Consider the following 17,831-nt stretch of genomic DNA (forward strand, 5'->3'; position numbering starts at 1 on the left):
GAGGTTAGAAGTGGGGTGAGGATATAGTCAATACTGTTTGTTTGCATTCTGGCACTGTTTACTTGGTGAATATTTCACTAATGGGGGGGAGGTTATGAGGGGGGACGGATGGCCTTCACTGCTCCTGGTAGTCGTCTACTGCTGATTTACTCTGAGCTGTAGTAGCTGTGTGATGCCCAGGAAACTGCAGAGTTGCCTTATGAGGACACAGTCTAGTAGAATGTGAGAGATTGAAACCAAAAGATACTAAAATCCCCCCAAATAAGAGCTTTTTCCAAAGATTTGACATTTGCTCTCAAAATCATGTCTAGGAATACATAAATATGCATATACCTTTCCATATTGTGTCCCTGCAGCCATCCTCCAAAGACCTTAAAACTCACTTTTTTTCTTTAACCCACATGAAAGTAAATATAAGAATTAGCAGTTTATTCTAATGGAGGATCTATTCCTTAAGTAAAGACTGGAGTTACAATTAATACTCTGGTTAGTGATTAAATTGGCTATTGCTTCCCCATCATGGAGCTAAAGGTATTTGGTAAATGCTATATCCATATCATTGCATTTTCCACAGAATAATCATGGCTGCTAAAACCGAAAACAGCAAGATATCTGAGAAGCACAGAAAATTAGTAATTATCTAGATTCTATTTCAGTAAATCTCACTTTATTGGAGAAACTGTCCTGTTAAACAAGTAATTTTTGCTGGTATAAATCCCCACTCCCTCTCATAAAGCCGTATTATGCATTCAGGATACATATAGGAGAAGTCTTGGCTTCTCCCAGAGGTTGCGGTCAATATCTAATTCATTTGCAATTAGGTATAGTGAGTGCCCCAGACAGCAGAGAACTCCAAAATAAGGCTAACAAACCCGGTTTGTGATTCTCTAATGCAAGTATGCTTGTGTTTTGTTTATACTCGGATCAATGCTCATGGCTTTGAAATATTAACTCTCTTAAAATCTCTTGGGGATGATGCTATTCTAAAAGAAAAACAGAATGAGTTCAGCTAATATTTGTCAACAGAATTGCAAACATTAAGCTGCTGCCATCTTGCAAGTTGCTATTCCTCTGCCCCAAACACAGTCATCAACAGCAGCCAAAGGGTGGAGCTTGACTCATTGTTTCCAGTGAGACCAGGGTGGTCTTTCAATCTCAAAGGAGGCACAGGCACCTTCTGCTTCTCTATGTCTTCCTTAGATTTACCTTTGGGAACATGTGAATGTGGAGGAGTCCTTCAAATGCATCTGATGTTTATATTAGCCTCTGAACTGTAGGAAAGATTGCTGTAACTTCCCGGGTTACCCTGTCCAAATAAGTGCAGCAGAGTAAGGAAGATATTGTATCCTGATCATACCACTAAATCTTTTTCTTTTGTGCCTCACCAAGAGAACAGTTTCAGGACAACTGTTGACTTAAATGGGTGTTGGAAAAATATGACCAATGTCCTTAGGCTGATTTGTCCACTTCAGTCACACTGGAAGTGGCACAATCACGGAAGATGAGGAGTCAAGGTCACTAGGAGCCCAAGCTTGTCATAGTGGGTCAGGTTGACATTTATGGGCCATATATCTAATTCAGGATGCATGATTTGCTAATGGGGAGTTCTGGACTTCTCCAGCCTCCTCTATGGGCTTTGTTCACAAAGAGAAATGATAACACGGAAATATATATATATATATATAAGAAGCCAGCTTCTAGAAGGAGTTCTAAAATTCTTTTTTTTTTTTTTTTTTTTTTTTTTTTTTTAGTTTAAAAGGCCTTAGAGTCAACAGAGGGTTTAAATCATGCATACTGAGCACTGAGCTTCTGTGCAAGGAAGAATAAATAAATGAAAGATGCCATGAAGGAGAATGCTTGGCTGACCACTGAGAAGTACGTACATTCGAATCTGTTTCCCTGGAGCAATGCATTCAGGTGAGACTGCCCTTTCTTAATTAGTAACAGAACTGCTCTTTTTGAGAAATGAATTCACTATGGCACAAGTGAGAACTACAACTAACTTGTTGCATTTTTAGATGCCTCACACAGAACATTGCTACTTAACACATAGAGGCAAAAAAGGTTACCAGAGAGTAACTATGGGAGCAGTTGGTAGAAGCAACATTTGGGAGGGCAAAAAAATCATGTAAAGGAAACGTGGCTAACTATTTCTATCTTGCCCAACACAGTGCCCAATGTTTAACGAAATATGATTTTGAAATTAATTATCAATAGTTGCAAACCAAGAAGCTTCACATAAAAATCCAAACTCCTGCCATCTCTTGGAAGAAGGCTTAGCTTTCATTCAGGTGTGGCACCTGTTAGAGATGCACCAATCCCTTAGTGAGCCCATGCCCACTAGCTTCCTACCTATAGGCACTGGAGTCTTAAACCTCATTCTTGTTGATCATTACTTATCCACCCCTGTTACATACTTGCTTTAGAACTATGCTCACATCATGCATATCAAATGAATGAAAGAATCCTCTAGGAGAGTATCAGAAACGTGCAAGGATATGTGCTCGGACTAACACCTTCCATGAGTCTGAGAGTCGTGCCTGATTTCTAATCACATATGCTTTGCATTAAAACGACCTGTTTACATAAATACATGTCCCTCAAGATTCTGAACCACCCCTAAGCAGGCATCACTTACCCGGCCCCCACACAGAACAATGACTCTTATGTGTAAGTCGTTGTCAGTGGTGTTTTTAAAGATTGATGACACTGCTCTATCCTTAACTCTTAGCTTTAACTTTTTAAAGAAACATGTAGAAATTCATTCAATCATAATGTTTGGAAAAGTCATAACAAGCTGAGAGCTGGTTTAGAATTATTTAAGCTATATTCCCCAGTCTCTCCCTACAGAAAGGACTAAACCTCACAGCCCTAAAGGTGTTTGGAAACTCTGGTAATTTGAAATGTCACTTTGTGCATAATCCATTTTATTTAGGGAATAAAAAAGCTAAGTCTGGTTAAACTCTTGAAAATTATACCAGCACCAAGAACAAATCAGTTTTCTCAGATAGTAGTCTCACATCATTAACTTATTAAAGGTTTTTAGCTTAAGCTAGTTTGTAATTACTAAATGTTATGCAATAAAATTCTGGAAATTTTTTACCTTACCTTATCTTACTTTTTAAAAAAAACAATCATTGTCAGTGTTTGAAAAGAAGAAGAAATATGGACTCTGCTCCATAATAAATGGGTCTACTCTGGGGCACAACACCCCCCCCACCCACCATGATCTCATTAATCATTAATCACTGAGGCTTCACTGGGTAGACTGGCAGAAGCAAGGCAGTAATGAAATTCAATCCCCATTTCACAGATGAGGCCAAGGCAGCAAGAGTTAAGTGATTTTTGAAGACGGTACAGCAAGGGGGTGGAGGAGCAGAGCTAGACTACTGCCTGAGCTATCCTGGAGGCTCCATGAAGCCCCTCATGAAGAAGTGGGGAGTAAGGAGCCTGCAAGAGGGCCTAGTGAGGGGGCCCTTGACTCAGGGTGGGGTTACAGTAGGAACCCCACAGGCCTGCTTTCAAAACATCTCCCAGTTCATGGACTGTGTGTGACTTTGGCTAAGGAGCTTCTCTGAGTCCCATTTCCTCCCCTTTCAGATAGTTATAAGGATAATCACAATTAGGTTTGCAGGGAAACTCGCTTAAAATTCACATATGAAGAATCTCTGGCACATTATGGACATTCAGTAACATCTCCCTTTGATGCTGCAACTCACCCACAGATAAAAACTATTCTTTCCTCCCATTCCTGGACTGAGAAACCCTGTGTCCACCCTGTCACCCATCAAGAGGACTGAGGAGGATGGATAGAGCCAGCCTAGGCTCTCCACAGTCCTGTAAGATTTCACCTGTATCTTGTTAATCTATGCCATTAGCACCCATTTATGATGCGGAGAAATTGTTAGGATTATAAACATCATCTCCTCCAACCCCTCACACGTGTACTCTGGGCCTCCACATATTTATAAGTATTTACTTTCTTTCTAAAGAGGCCTCTCTATATAGCACATAAATAATGTAAACACCTTTCTGCTTCTCCTTTATGTAACATTACCTTGCAAAGAACATCACCATTTGTCCCAAACTGAACATGAATTTCCTTTCAAAATTATTCATAGAGATGGATTAATCATTGTGAATCTATGATGTATGGTGTAGGCTAAAAAGGGAGATGGTGAGGGGATCCCTGGGTGGCTCAGTGGTTTAGCGCCTGCCTTCGGCCCAGGGTGTGATCCTGGAGTCCCAGGATCGAGTCCTGGGATCGAGTCCCGCATCGGGCTCCCTGCATGGAGCCTGCTTCTCCTTCTGCCTGTGTCTCTGCCTTTCTCTCTCTCTCTCTCTCTCTCATGAATAAATAAAATCTTAAAAAAAAAAAAGGGAGATGGTGAAATAGTAAATAGTGAATAGACAGTGAAACATTCCTTTTTTTTTTTTTAAGATTTTATTTATTTATTCATGAGAGATACAGAGAGAGAGAGGCAGAGACACAGGCAGAGGGAGAAGCAGGCTCCATGCAGGGAGCTCGACATGGGACTCGATCCCGGGTCTCCAGGTCACGCCCTGGGCTGAAGGCAGTGCTAAACCACTGAGCCACCTGGGCTGCCCTGACAGTGAAACATTCTAAAACCCACAGGGCCAGGAAGATTAGAGAGCTTGAATGACCTGAGTCAGAGGACCAGGCACCGTGTCCCTCAGCCAGACACACGGAAATCATCCATTGTCTCTCCTCCCTCTGCCTGCAGGCTCCGTGTCCTCCACACTACAGGTCCTCCAGCCTTTGCACGACTGTCTCCTTCCCTGAACCCCCCTTGGCTGCATGCCAGCCGTCAGCATCCATCCCATGTTTGAACTGTGGTAACGATCTTCTAGCTCATGTCCATGTTTCCATTTTTATCTACTTCCTGTCCATCCTCCACACAGAGCCAGAATGTCCTCTAAAGCACAACTGTTACCCTGTGCTTGCTCTGCTTAAATTCCTTGGTGACTCCCCTGGGCCTGTGAGGAAGGACACACGATGTTCTCCCGGAGTGGAGCCTGCCTCCCTCTGCGGCTCTCTCTCACACTGCGGCCACTTTCCACCCCTCACACCCACATGACTGCCTCATTTTCCCCTGAGCCTCACAAGTTGGTCCCTGATTCAATGCCCCATCACTCTGCTCCACATCTCCCCATCAGGCTTCTAAAGTGGCCACCTCCCTAGGCCAGTTCTCTCTTTCTTTGAGCCTCTCTGGGGCCTGGGCCCACGGGGCCCTCCTCAGCAACTAGCTCTCTAAATGCTCATCCTCTTCCCAGGCCTGCTGGTCTAGACCATTCTGTGGCTTGACCTCCATGGCTCTTGATGTGTTGTCATTTTTCTTTACCCCTTGGGACTCCATATCCAATGTTAACTGAAGATGCAATATGCGTGGAAATTTCTGGGACTTTGATATGGCCTCCCACGTCCTCTGTGTCTTCCCTACTTTTATAACTCCTGTTAGATGGACACTGGCTCTCCTTATTCTCTCTACTTCCAAAACTATGGGGTATGTTTTCTCTCTCCAGACAGGTTGCTCAGTTCCATCACCCGGGGATTCACTCCTTCTTCAGGTCAATCTAACTTGCTGGTATGTTATCTTCTTGTTTATCTCAATTACTGCATTGTTATTTCGGGAAATTCATTTGCTCAACTTTGCCTTGCTAGTTTTGTTTTTCCCCAGAATCTATTGTTTCCTTTGAGATTCTGGTCCTTTTTCATCTCTTGAATACATTAAAAGAGGCTTATTTTTAGCTTCTTGCAAACAGCTTGATTATCCCACATTCCTATGCATTATTTTCATGTTTGTTGTGTTTTCTAAACACTTTCCACAGTTGACAGCTGCCTTGTATAGTTCATCATTCCTGTTTTAAGATGAGGAATTTATTTCTCTCTGGCACTCTGGGCACTCTGGACTGTGGGAAGGCCCAGACAGAGTGGCTTTGCCTCTGTTCCTATGGGGGCTATAGTGATGCCAGGCTAGGACTGCCTGGGGCCCTCACCGGAACTATATGCTTGCGGCTGAGCCCCCACAGACATTTCCTCGACCAGAGCCAACATTGAAGCTAGACCAGCCCTTATGAGTTTGATGATCTCAAGAGGAACCTCAACCACAGTCATCATGGAACTGCAGAAAGACAAGCTAACTTTCTTGGTCACAAGTCTTCAAGGGTACATGGAAGACATGGGACCACAAAGTGAGGTCATATGGAGAAACAGAGAGAAAAAAAAGCATAGGCCTGGGGTTCTGTCTTTATTGGGGGCAAGAGTAGGGGGCCTAGGGCTTTGCAGTTTCACTCTCTTGATGAATTTGAAACATAAGAGTGGGAACAGAAGTAGGGGAAGGGAGGCACCCTAGATTAGGGACTGGCTCTTTGTTTTGCCTCAGGGCCTGATCTCTGGGTCATGAAATTAAGTCCTGCATGGGGATCCACACTCAGCATGGAGTCTGCTTGAGATTCTCTCTCCCTCTCCTTCTGCCTCTCCTGCTTACACTCTCTCTTCTCTAAAATAAATAAATCTTACCAAAAAAAAAAAAAAAAAGTACAGGAAGGGAAAAGCAGGATCACACTAGCGGTCAGTTATCTTAGTCACTCAGAGCTTTCCATAAGAGGACTTCATGGGCCTGGCTCCTCATCTAGCTATGTAGCTGGCAGTGTGTTTTTTCCAGAAGGACATCTTTGAAATGAATGTCTCCATAGTCAGAAGTTTAATGTCGGGCACTTATTCTGTTACAATAAAAAAATCCCTGATTGCCAGGCCCTTATAGTACAACACCCTGTCGGTTCAGTGTCACACTCACTTCTCAGGGGTTCTCATACCATATGGGGTTGTACACCGGAACTCCATACCACCCCTTTGCATGGCATGGGCTTCCTGTTTTGATACCTTACAGGTTACTTTTCTTTCCTTTCTACTCAGAGCCCAGGTGAACAGTAGTCTTCCTTAATGCTTCCAACTTTGGAGCTTCCCTTTATAGAAGGACTTTCAGACTTCCAGTTCTTTCTAGGGCATCTCAGATGCAACCTCCAGCTTTTGACAAGCCTTCTACCCCTTCTCTTATTCTGGTGGGGCATCCTGTGCCTACCCCCAGCCACCTGGACATTCATCCAGATTTCCTCCTCTGCTGTCTGAAACATCTGATTGCAGGCTACTTTCCTGCCTTTGGGTTCCATTTCATTTCTGGCATGTGGAAATTTGCCTTTCTTTCTTTCTTTCTACTAAGGTCAGCTATATTTCCAACAAGTCTTTGTTTTGGTTACACTTATCTAGTATTTTTCTGCTTTTATAACTGGAAAGGTATCACACATTAGCCCTGTTCGCTTGTTTTATGAACTGGATTCTGTAGGCCTTGAATTAGAACATGTGGTTTATTCAGCATTCAGCAAGTGCCTCCAACATATGAGATACTTAGACTTTGACTGCTAAATAAATAAAACCTGAGATGAATCTCACCTTCTCCATTTAGCAACTGGATCTTAGAAAAGCCATGAAATCCCTGTAGGCCTCAGTTTCTCCATTGTCAAACCAAATGAAAATAATCCCTCCTTCATTGTCTCACACAAAGAATGGGTTGTGAAAGTCAATGCAATAATATTAAGAAAGACCTTTAAACAGTCATAAGCTCTAGTCAAGTGAAAGACACTAAAGAAAAAATAATTCTATATTAATAAAGCGTTTCAAATTAGTGTGGGAGAAGGAACAACATGGAAATGACAAACGTACACTCATTCATTTCTTTATCAGTTCTCAAGTATTTGGTACGCCTCACAATACACCTGGGCAGGGTATGCATAGATAAGAAGTGGGTGTACCTAGAAAAGACCTCAGAAGACCTCAGAAAATGCAAACAGTCCTTGAGGTGCCCTAAATGAAATTGAATTAAATGTGCACAGTTCAATGAGGAGTGAGCCAGAATCCATTTACTATTTTGCAACTGGCTTTTTTTAAACTATAAAAAATATCTTATATTGTTCCACATTAGAACATATCAAGGTGCTTATTATTCTCATTCTTCTTACAGCTGCAGAGTATCTCATAATATTCTTTAGCCAGTTCCATGTTAATGAATATTTAGGTTGTTTCCAAACATTTGCTAGTTATAAAAATTTTTAAAAGACCTCAGTGATATCCTTACACATTCATTATTTCACACATGTGCCAAATATACCCTTAGAAAGGGTTTTAAGAAGTGGATTTGTAAGTCAAATGACATGTGTATTTTACGTTTTGATGGATATTGCCAAATTATTCTCCATAAAGATTGTAGCTGATATTCTAGTTTTTAAACATTATGTATTTACTTCCTACTAAAAACAATGATAGACTGTTATATATTTTCCCTTTTTATTCTTTTTGCTAAGCTTTCTTTTAATTGTCTTATTTCCCTGGATAGGACTTCCTTAGCAATAGAAAATCTAACTGGCAAGAGGAGACCTCTTTCCCCATTTCCCTGCTGAGTTAGTTTCCTTGTATTCTACTTTGCTGAGAGATCATGCTCTGTATCTTAAGTGAGTCTTGAACTTTGTCATATCTTTTTCTTGTATCTGTTAGGATAACTATATGTATTTTCTCTTATTTTGTTAATGTGATGAATTACATCGGTGGATTATTAAATACAAACCAACATGCATTCCTGGGGGAAGCCATTCATGATCATAATGATTATCTTTTTAAAATATCATTTGAAAAAAATAATTAAATATAGTTTGATTCATTTTGTCCAATTTTGCTAAAGATGTGTATTTCTGTCCTCAAGAGACATTATGGTTTCCTTTTTTTTGTAATATCTTGGTTTAGTTTTGGTGTCAATGTCATATTGGCCTCAGTTTGGGGAGAATTCCCACATTCATTTCCGAAAAGAATTTGTGTAAGCTTGGTATTTTTTTTTTCTTTTTAAATGCTTGATAGAATTTATCAGTGAATCTATCTAGGCCTGGAGATGTCTTTGTGGATTTTTTTTTTTCTAATGAATTCGATTCCTTTAGTAGATCTAGAGGTATTTGGATTTCCTATCTTATTTATCACTTTTACTAAGTTGTATTTTTTATAGAATTTGTCCATGTCATCCAAGTTGTCAAATTTAATAACATAATAGTACCCATTAGGTTCTCTTACTACTCTTTTGATGGTTTTTAGGATCTGGAGTAATAATTTCTTTCTTGTTCCTGTTACTGGCGATTTGTATTTTCTTTTTTTTCTTTTTTTTTTATAAATCAGTCGCCAGAGATTTACCAGTTTATTAATCTTGTCAAAGGACTAACTTTGGGCTTTGTTAATTTTCTCTTTTATGTATCTATTGCTTACCTCATTGACTTCTGCTCTTTATTACTTCTTTCCTTCTAACACTTGGGTACTTTTCACTTTCTTTTTTAGCTTGTTGAGATAGAAGCTTAGATAACTGATATTATATCTATTTTCTTTTCTAAAATAAATACTTAAAACTCTAAATATGCCTTTTCTGCCACAAAATTTTGATATGTTGTATTTTCATTGTCATAGAACTTAAAACAGTTTCTAAATTCCCTTGTGATTTCTTCTCTAACCATGAGCTGCTCAATAACGTTCTGTTTGGTTGCTTACTATATGGGGATTTTCCAATTTTATTTTAATTTATTTTGTGATCAGCCACTTATAATTTCAATTCTTATAGATTTATTGATACTTGGTGGCCCAAATATAGCTTCTCTTGATAAATGCTCCACGTGTACTTTAAGAAAATATGTATTCTGTAATTGTTAGATGTAGTATTCTGTGAAAGCCCATTAAGTCAAATGTATTGATTGTGTTTTTCAAGCTGCTAAAAATATCTTAGTGATATTTTCTCTCCTTGTTTTGAGTGCAACCCACTGAGAGCAATGTTGAAAAATGCCCTATTATTAGTGTGAATTTATTGGTTACTTTCCTAAATCTTCCAGTTTTGGTTCAAACACTTTATTTATTTTTTTTTAAAGAGGCAGAGACATAGACAGAGGGAGAAGCAAGCTCCTGGTAGGGAGCCAGATGCAGGACTCAATCCTTGGACCAGGGATCACACCCCGAGCCGAAGGCAGACCCTCAACCACTGAGCCACCCAGACGTCCCTGCTTCAAGCACTTTAAAGCTCTTAGATACATAAACATTAATGACTATAATGTCTTCCTGATAATTGAATGGAACTGATCATTTTATTATTATAAAATATCCCTCATGCAAAGTACATCTAGGATGGTGGAATAAGTATCTCCTAAAACAAGCTCCTCTATAAAAGCAACCATAATGCTGGCAAAGATTGTCAAAGTTAACTTTTCCAGAACTCCAAAAATTAGCCAAAGTCTTGAAACTATCCCACAACATTTACTCAAGAAAAATGTCTGAATCCCAGTAAGAACAGAATATGGCATTTTGACTTGCCATATTCCCATCCTCCTATATTCAGCTCCATGATAGCCTTGGAAACCAACAGACTCAGAACCATACTAGATGTGAAAAACAGCAGCCTAGCAGATATGGAGGGGGCAGAATGGGTTTGGAGCACCCCAGAAAGCCTCATCCTGAAAGAATTGTTACATTTTATCTGTCTGGAAGCTCCCTGAAAAAGCCCTAATAATAGGACTTATCTTTATTTGACCTGACTCAGAGCTTGCTCAATGAAGAGAATTCTAACCCCAGAGCATTTGCTGAAAAATCAACTGCAACTGTTTAACATCCAAGCTGATTGAGGCAATGCTAATAATTGGGCAAACACGGGCTGACAAAAATAAATCTCAAAAGAAAATCTAGGGATCCCTGGGTGGCGCAGCGGTTTAGCGCCTGCCTTTGGCCCGGGGCGCGATCCTGGAGACCCGGGATCAAATCCCACGTCAGGCTCCCGGTGCATGGAGCCTGCTTCTTCCTCTGCCTGTGTCTCTGCCTGTCTCTCTCACTGTGTGCCTATCATAAATAAATAAAAAAATTAAAAAAAAAAACACCTTTAAAAAAAAAATCTAGGGAATGAGATTGGAAAAGCTCAGACATATTCCTGGGAATATAGAATACTCTAGGTTCTAGTTTTCACGTGGAATTGTGACACATGGGGGCTTATTACAGTATCAAAAATATATTATGAGCAAAATATATGAACACATGAATAAAATCAGGCCATGAATTGACCAATGATGATAGTATCATGAACAAAAATGATGCTGCATGCTCAAAGTGAGGGAAAGAGAGACACAGAGGAACATTGAACGAGTGGGAGACAACAGTTACAGATCATGATGTGAAGTTAGGAGGCATTGTTTTAACTTTATTCCTGTCTGGTATGGCCAAGGCCAGCCCACCATAAAATGTTACAGAGAGGGCAGCCCTCTCTGACCCAAGCTGGAGCAGACTCAACCTGAGGAACCACTCACCTCATCTTACTTATCTGTACCTCACTCCTCATCCGTTCCCTGAATTTCTGAGTTGAGGGTTGTGGTTTTTGTTTTTTTTTTTTTTAAGATTTTATTTATTTACTCATGAGAGACACAGAAAGAGAGAGAGAGAGAGGGGCAGAGACACAGGCAGAGGGAGAAGCAGGCTCCATGCAGGGAGCCCAACGTGAGACTCAATCCTGGGTCTCCAGGTTCACTCCCGGGACTGAAGGCGGTGCCAAACCGCTGAGCCACCCAGACTGCCCTCTGAGTTGAGTTTAAAGCCAGTCTGTGCTTCCTTCCTGCCACTTCAGCTCTCTGCATATGTGTTTCTGTTGTAGATGGTTTGCTGCTCTTCTGACCACACTATTGCCTCTGTATGTCTACTCAGCCATTTGCATCTCCCCCGAGTTACAGCCCACCCAGAATTGGAAGTCATCTTACTGCTGTCTGACCCTACTCCCCACCCAGTCCCCAGATGGGGAACACAAAAATTATGTTTCAGTCAGTCTGAAGGATGAATTGAAGGTGCTAAATGCCATTTGAGATTAATATTTTACTTCTATTCCTGCATATCATGAAACACATGTAATTGAAAAAGAACTTTGTTTTCCAAAGGCTATCATACTGCTTGATGGAGACATATGATAACGCTGTAAAGCGGAAGAACCATGGGCCTTGGCACATCCCAATGGCCATTGCTTTGTGGGAGGAGAGAGGAAGTTTAGACCAGGGCTTGCATACCCAAATTCTGGAGCCAGACTACCCAACTTTGAATATTGGTTTGGCCATTTCCTAACTGTGTGATCATACCAGCAGGGTGTTTGTCCCAGTGTTCGTTAGTGCCCTTATCTGACAGATGTTGATAATATGAATCCAGAGGGTTGTTGTGAGAGATACAAAGGCCATAGGTTAGCATACAGAGCACCCTCAAAATAGTGCCTGGTACAAAGTAAATGCTCTATATGCATTTGCTATTATAATTGCTCCTTTTTCCAATATTCCCACCTGTCTATATAATTAGGAAGAAGAGGGTGGTTGGTTCTCAAAGCCTGTCTCCTGTTTTCTCAAATGTGATTGTACATGTATCCACTGCAGGATCTGGCAAGAAAGGTGGTTTGGAGAGAAGCTTTGCCTGCCTTTCTGCTCCCTATGCTGCCTCTTCTGAATGCTTTGTGGGCAGAACTCATAGCAGATTCCATAAGAGGGGTTCTATCCAGTCCCCTCACATCTTGTCCATGGGCCCATCTGTGGGGGTGGCAGATGTTGAGTTCTCAGTGATGCCTAAGCTGCCTCAAATCATGCCCAACAGCTGGTTTGGGACCAGTTGTGGGGAAGTCAAATCCCAGGTGTGACACCAGCTGGATCCCCCACTCCTGACACCACACACTTCAGATGATGAGAAAATGATTAGCAATTTTAAGCATCCCAAGAGGTCTGATAAGCTTGTACAATATGCTAGGAAGAAATAAAACTGAGATCCATCCAAAGATATCTGGCTTGAAAAAAAATAGCTGTGTTATTCAAAACATCTGGTTCTTGACAGAGAACAGGATTTTGCCAACCAGTTCTCCCCTGCTAAAGCCCTGAGGTCCATTCTATGTGGTTCTGATTCCTTTTTCCTGGCCTCTATCAAAGGTTACATAAGGACCATGGGGTTATTCTATGTCCACAAAACTTTGACTCTATCCTGCCCCCATGCCATGGCGATTCTCCCAAGTGGGCTGTATAGCATGGCTCAGCCCCAATCACCCACCCCAAGTGGATATTTGCCCAAGGTCAGCCATGTTCCCAGCCAGTGCAGTTTCACAATGCATGGTGTCATGGCCTCCCACAAGTACTCCCATGTGTTCTCTCTGAGAGTCCCCTGATACTCTCTGGGTGCTTGGCAAATATGAAACCACAAACAGAACTGGAGTTCACAGACATGGTCAGCTCAAAGGGGATTTCCTCAATGTGCATTCTTTTCTGAGAACCTCATTGATTGCTCTCCTGAGGCTGATTGTGGAAAAAACTCTGAATTCACCCCATTTTGGTAGATCAAGGGCCTCACTTAGGGGAAATAATATAAGAACAAAGATGAGACAGGTCAGATGTCCAATGATTGGAAGTCCTCTGAGATACCTCTGGAGTTGCAAAAAAAGAATGCTTTTTTAAATGAAAAAAATTACAGCTGGGTTCCTAACTTCCAGTGACAGAGTCCATAGGGTGATACAACTGATAGCTCTGTGCTGAGTACCTCAGAGACCTGTCATCAGGATGCTCATATTTAATTACAGTTATAATTAAAGTAATTCATGCACATGATTAAGTATCAAATCCCTGTCCCCTCCTATAAAATGGCCTAAAATGAAAGAAAAAATATATTTCCTGTCCCTGTTCAACTCCCCAAAAACAACCTTGGGTTCTGGCAGTTGCCATCATTTATAAACTGAGTTTGGAACTGTTCCTTCTTCTTCTATTTTCTGGAAGAAATTGTTTAGAATTGGTGTTATTTCTTCGTTAAATGTTATTTTATAATTTGCTGATGAAGCCACCTGGATAGACATCTCTTTTTCAAGAGTTGTAACTACAAAGTCAATTTATTTTGTAGTGGTTATCTATTCAATTTTGAGTGTGTTTTGGTAATTTATGGTTTTTAAAAATGTGTCCATTTCTTTTAAGTTGTCAAATGTATGAGCATAAAGTTGCTCATAATATTCCCTTATTATTCTTTTAATGTCTGCAGGATCTACAGTAATACCCCTTCTTTCATTTCTGATATTGATAAGTTGAGTCTTCTCTCTTTTCATCTTTGTCAGTTTTTCTAGAGGTTTGTTTTTTTTAAAGAATCAGCTTTTGGTTTTATCAATTATTCTCTATTGTTTTTCTGTTTTAAATTTCACTGATTTCTTGTCTTACCTTTCTTATTTTCTTCCTTCTGCTTGCTTTGTCATCTTTTGTTCTTCTCTTTATAGAGATTTAAGATGAAAGCTTGGATTATTTATTTGAAACCTTCCTTCTTTTCCAAACATAAGCACTTATTTCTATAAATTTGCCTCACAACATCCCTTTACCTTTATTCTATAAATTTTATATGTTGTATTTTCATTTTTGCTCAGTTCAGGCAATCTACTTTCCCCTGAAATGTGTATTCTGCTCTTTTAGGTGGACAGTTCTATAAATATCAATTAGATCCACTTGGCTGATGGTGTTTATCAGTTCTATATCTTGGTGAATTTCTGTTAGTTCTATCATTACTGACAAAGCGTTGAGATCTCCGACTAAGATTGTGGGTTTGTTTATTAACCCTTTCAGTTCTGCCACCTTTTACACTATGTATTTTGAAGCTCTGATTTTAGTTTTCACACATGTATGGTTGTTAAGTGTTCATGAAGAGTTGATTCTTTGATCATTATATATTTTCCTTCTTTGTCCCTGGTAATTTTCTTTGCTCTGAAGTCTACTTTGATATTAATATAGCCATTTCAGTATTAGCTTAGTGGTAAATGTTTCTCCATCCTTTTACTTTTAACTTACCCATTGCTGTCATTTAGACAACATATAGCTGTGTCATGTGTTTGCTTATCCATTCTGATAATCTCTCTTTCATAATTAGTATGTCTAGACCATTTACATTTAATGTAATTATTTATACATTTAGATTTAAGTTTACCATTATGTATTTTATTTCTATTTATTACCTCAGTTTTTCATTTCTTTGTTTCCTTTTTCTTGCCCTCTTTTGGGATATTCAAACACTTTTTAATATTCTATTTTCATTTATCTATTGTATTTTCTCTGCATAGTTTATTTTCTTATATTTCATTTGTCTGTTCTGGTGGTTGCTCTGAGGATTAAGATAAACATATTTAACTTTAAAAATATCGGGGATCCCTGGGTGGCGCAGTGGTTTAGCGCCTGCCTTTGGCCCAGGGCGCGATCCTGGAGACCGGGGATCGAATCCCACGTGGGGCTCCCGGTGCATGGAGCCTGCTTCTCTCTCTGCCTCTCTCTCTCTCTCTCTTTCTCTCTCTCTCTGTGACTTACATAAATAAATTTAAAAAAAATAAAAAAATAAAAAATAAATAAAAAAAATAAAAATATCTGGAGTCAATGTTTTACAACTTCAAGTGGGTTGTATAAACCTTGTCAATATACAGGTCCCTTTTCCCTCTCCCTTCTATGTGGCAGTTATCTCAAGTATTACACCTACGTGCATTGAAAACCTCACCAGACAATGTTATATTTGCTCTTATCCATCCAGCTTATTTTAAAGAACTGAAGAAGAGAAAAGTAAGCTATTGTATTTATCCAAATATTTACTATTCCTATTGCTCTTCCTTCATTCCTGATGTTTCAAGTTTCCCTCTGATACAATTTTCCTTCTGTCAAAAGAAATAGCTTTAGAAATTCTTTTATAACAGATCTGCTGGCTTTTACCTCTCAAGCCCTCTAATCAAGTAAGCCTATTTTATTTACAGGATCATGAATACATGTTGCCAGAATGGATAAATTAACCAATCATGCCTTTCCGTGAAGTCAGACCAAATTTAACAAGCTCCCTTAAACAATGAGAGGTATGATGCTAACTGTGAAGTTTTCACACTTTGGTTCACACAGATAAATTATTGTTACAGCTTCCTTTCATATTCAACCAAGGATTTTTAGGCTGCACTTATTGTGCCTTGATCAAGAAAACACACACACTCAACTTGTCATGCCTAGTGACACAAGGCAAAGAGTTTCTCTGATCAATTACATGAGTGCAGCCTATTGTCTGGATCTCCCTCTTCCCTTCATCTTTCCCTACCCCCAGCCCACACATTCCAGATCAGGGGCAATTTTATAGGGGAGATGGCATAAAGGGTTTGCATCATCTAGCCCCAACATGATAAAAACAAAACAAAACAAAACAAAAAATTATCAGATGTTTCTATTTGCTCTTTTTGGATCTGCTCTCAACTCCAGAGTCATTAATCATCCCTTCCCATAGGAGTCAGTCCTTCTTGATCCTTTTTCTTCCCTCCTGGATTTGTCTCTGTAGGAACATCAAACTCCTCCCCTTCCCATTTATTAGACAGAATTTTTCTCTTCCTCATGGAAACTAGGCACCAGCCCAAAACCCAGGTCCTTAAAGCTTGTTACTATCCCCTCAATGGACTTTTAAAACCAACTTCCAAAAAAATCAAGTCCCTTATGAGTAAAGAATTCTTATAATAACCGCTAAGAAGAGAAAACATTTCTTCACTTTATGACATGCAAATCTCAGAAGAGACATTTGTGTCCAAGTTGTAGGGACATTTCACTCTAACCCTCAATGTTTTGTCCAAATGAAAACCCAGTACAGCAAATTCCACAATGAGTGTGGTTTGTTGTAAGCACTGTTTCCTCTAACATAGTTGTGGGGTTTCCTGTGGTCATTTTTCCCTCTACTCACCAATAAGAACACATTGGGGAAAAAAAAAAGAACACATTGCACTGTGTGTATTGTGTAGGGTCCCAATTCAGCTTCTCCTTTTCCTACTCCACCAGTAAAATATCATTGGAGCCAGCCAGGCTTACACCTTTAACTGGGCTAAACTACAGGCCCATACAATTTCAGCCAACTTCTGTACTCAAAAGTTTGAAAGATTGTACCCTAAGTCACTTAGTTGAGGGTAGCCAGACATCTATATCTTGGGTGAATTCAGCCCCAGAAAAACCATGGAGGACACAATAAAGAACTACAGCAGTAGGTGGAAATTCCACATGCCTGTTGCCCAGATCATAAGCCTTGACTCTTTAGTACTTCATTCTATTCAAATGGCTTCCCTATTATATTCTCAAGTGTGATTCTGCCCTCCTACTCCTAACATCAACTCCTATGGCTCCAGTTCATAAAACTGAGCATTTTTCTTCAGCTCCTTCTGTTTCCTTTTATTACCTCCTGATTCCCCAACCCCTGTGAGGACTAATACCCTGTTCTACTTTTATTAAACTAACAGAGTGAAGTGAGGCACTGACTGGGAGCTATGCCTGCCCCCAAATATTATCAAATGGTGTAAGGATTACAACAGGAACAGCTCTTGATGGAGAACATGAATGTTCAAGGCCAAGTTCAAGGAGCTCCTGGTTCTTGACATAAGACTACACTGTCATCCATTTATTTCACTTATTTGTATGCTATAAACATCCAATAATTGTTACTATCACTACTTTAAAGAATTAAAATTTTTATCAATTAAAAATAAGAAAGGTAAAGATTCTATTTGACCTTCATTTTTCCCTCTCCAACACTCTTTCTTTCTTTATGTAATCAGTTTCTCACTGTATCATTTTCCTTTTACCTAAAGAGCTTCTAAAACGTTTGTTAGAGGACAGGTCTGACAGTGATGAATATCTTCAGATATTTTTTCTAAGAAAGTTTTTATTTCTTCTTAAGTTTTGGAGAATAATTTTCCAGGATACAAAGGGTAGGAGCT

General features: G+C 39.8%; 1 long non-coding RNA gene across 1 annotated transcript in view; it reads left to right on the forward strand.

Annotated features, from left to right (window-relative positions):
* Positions 1 to 17,576, forward strand: part of LOC112672576 (uncharacterized) — a 58,709-nt gene extending 41,133 nt beyond the window's left edge. Inside the window, exons 2-4 of the long non-coding RNA XR_004810275.2 lie at positions 1,752 to 1,917; positions 15,852 to 15,947; positions 17,355 to 17,576. This is a non-coding gene — a long non-coding RNA (uncharacterized LOC112672576). The remainder of the gene's footprint in view (positions 1 to 1,751; positions 1,918 to 15,851; positions 15,948 to 17,354) is intronic.
* Positions 17,577 to 17,831: the final 255 nt, after the last annotated feature.

Source organism: Canis lupus, chromosome 28 (assembly GCF_003254725.2).
Source record: "Canis lupus dingo isolate Sandy chromosome 28, ASM325472v2, whole genome shotgun sequence".
NCBI lineage: Eukaryota > Metazoa > Chordata > Mammalia > Carnivora > Canidae > Canis > Canis lupus.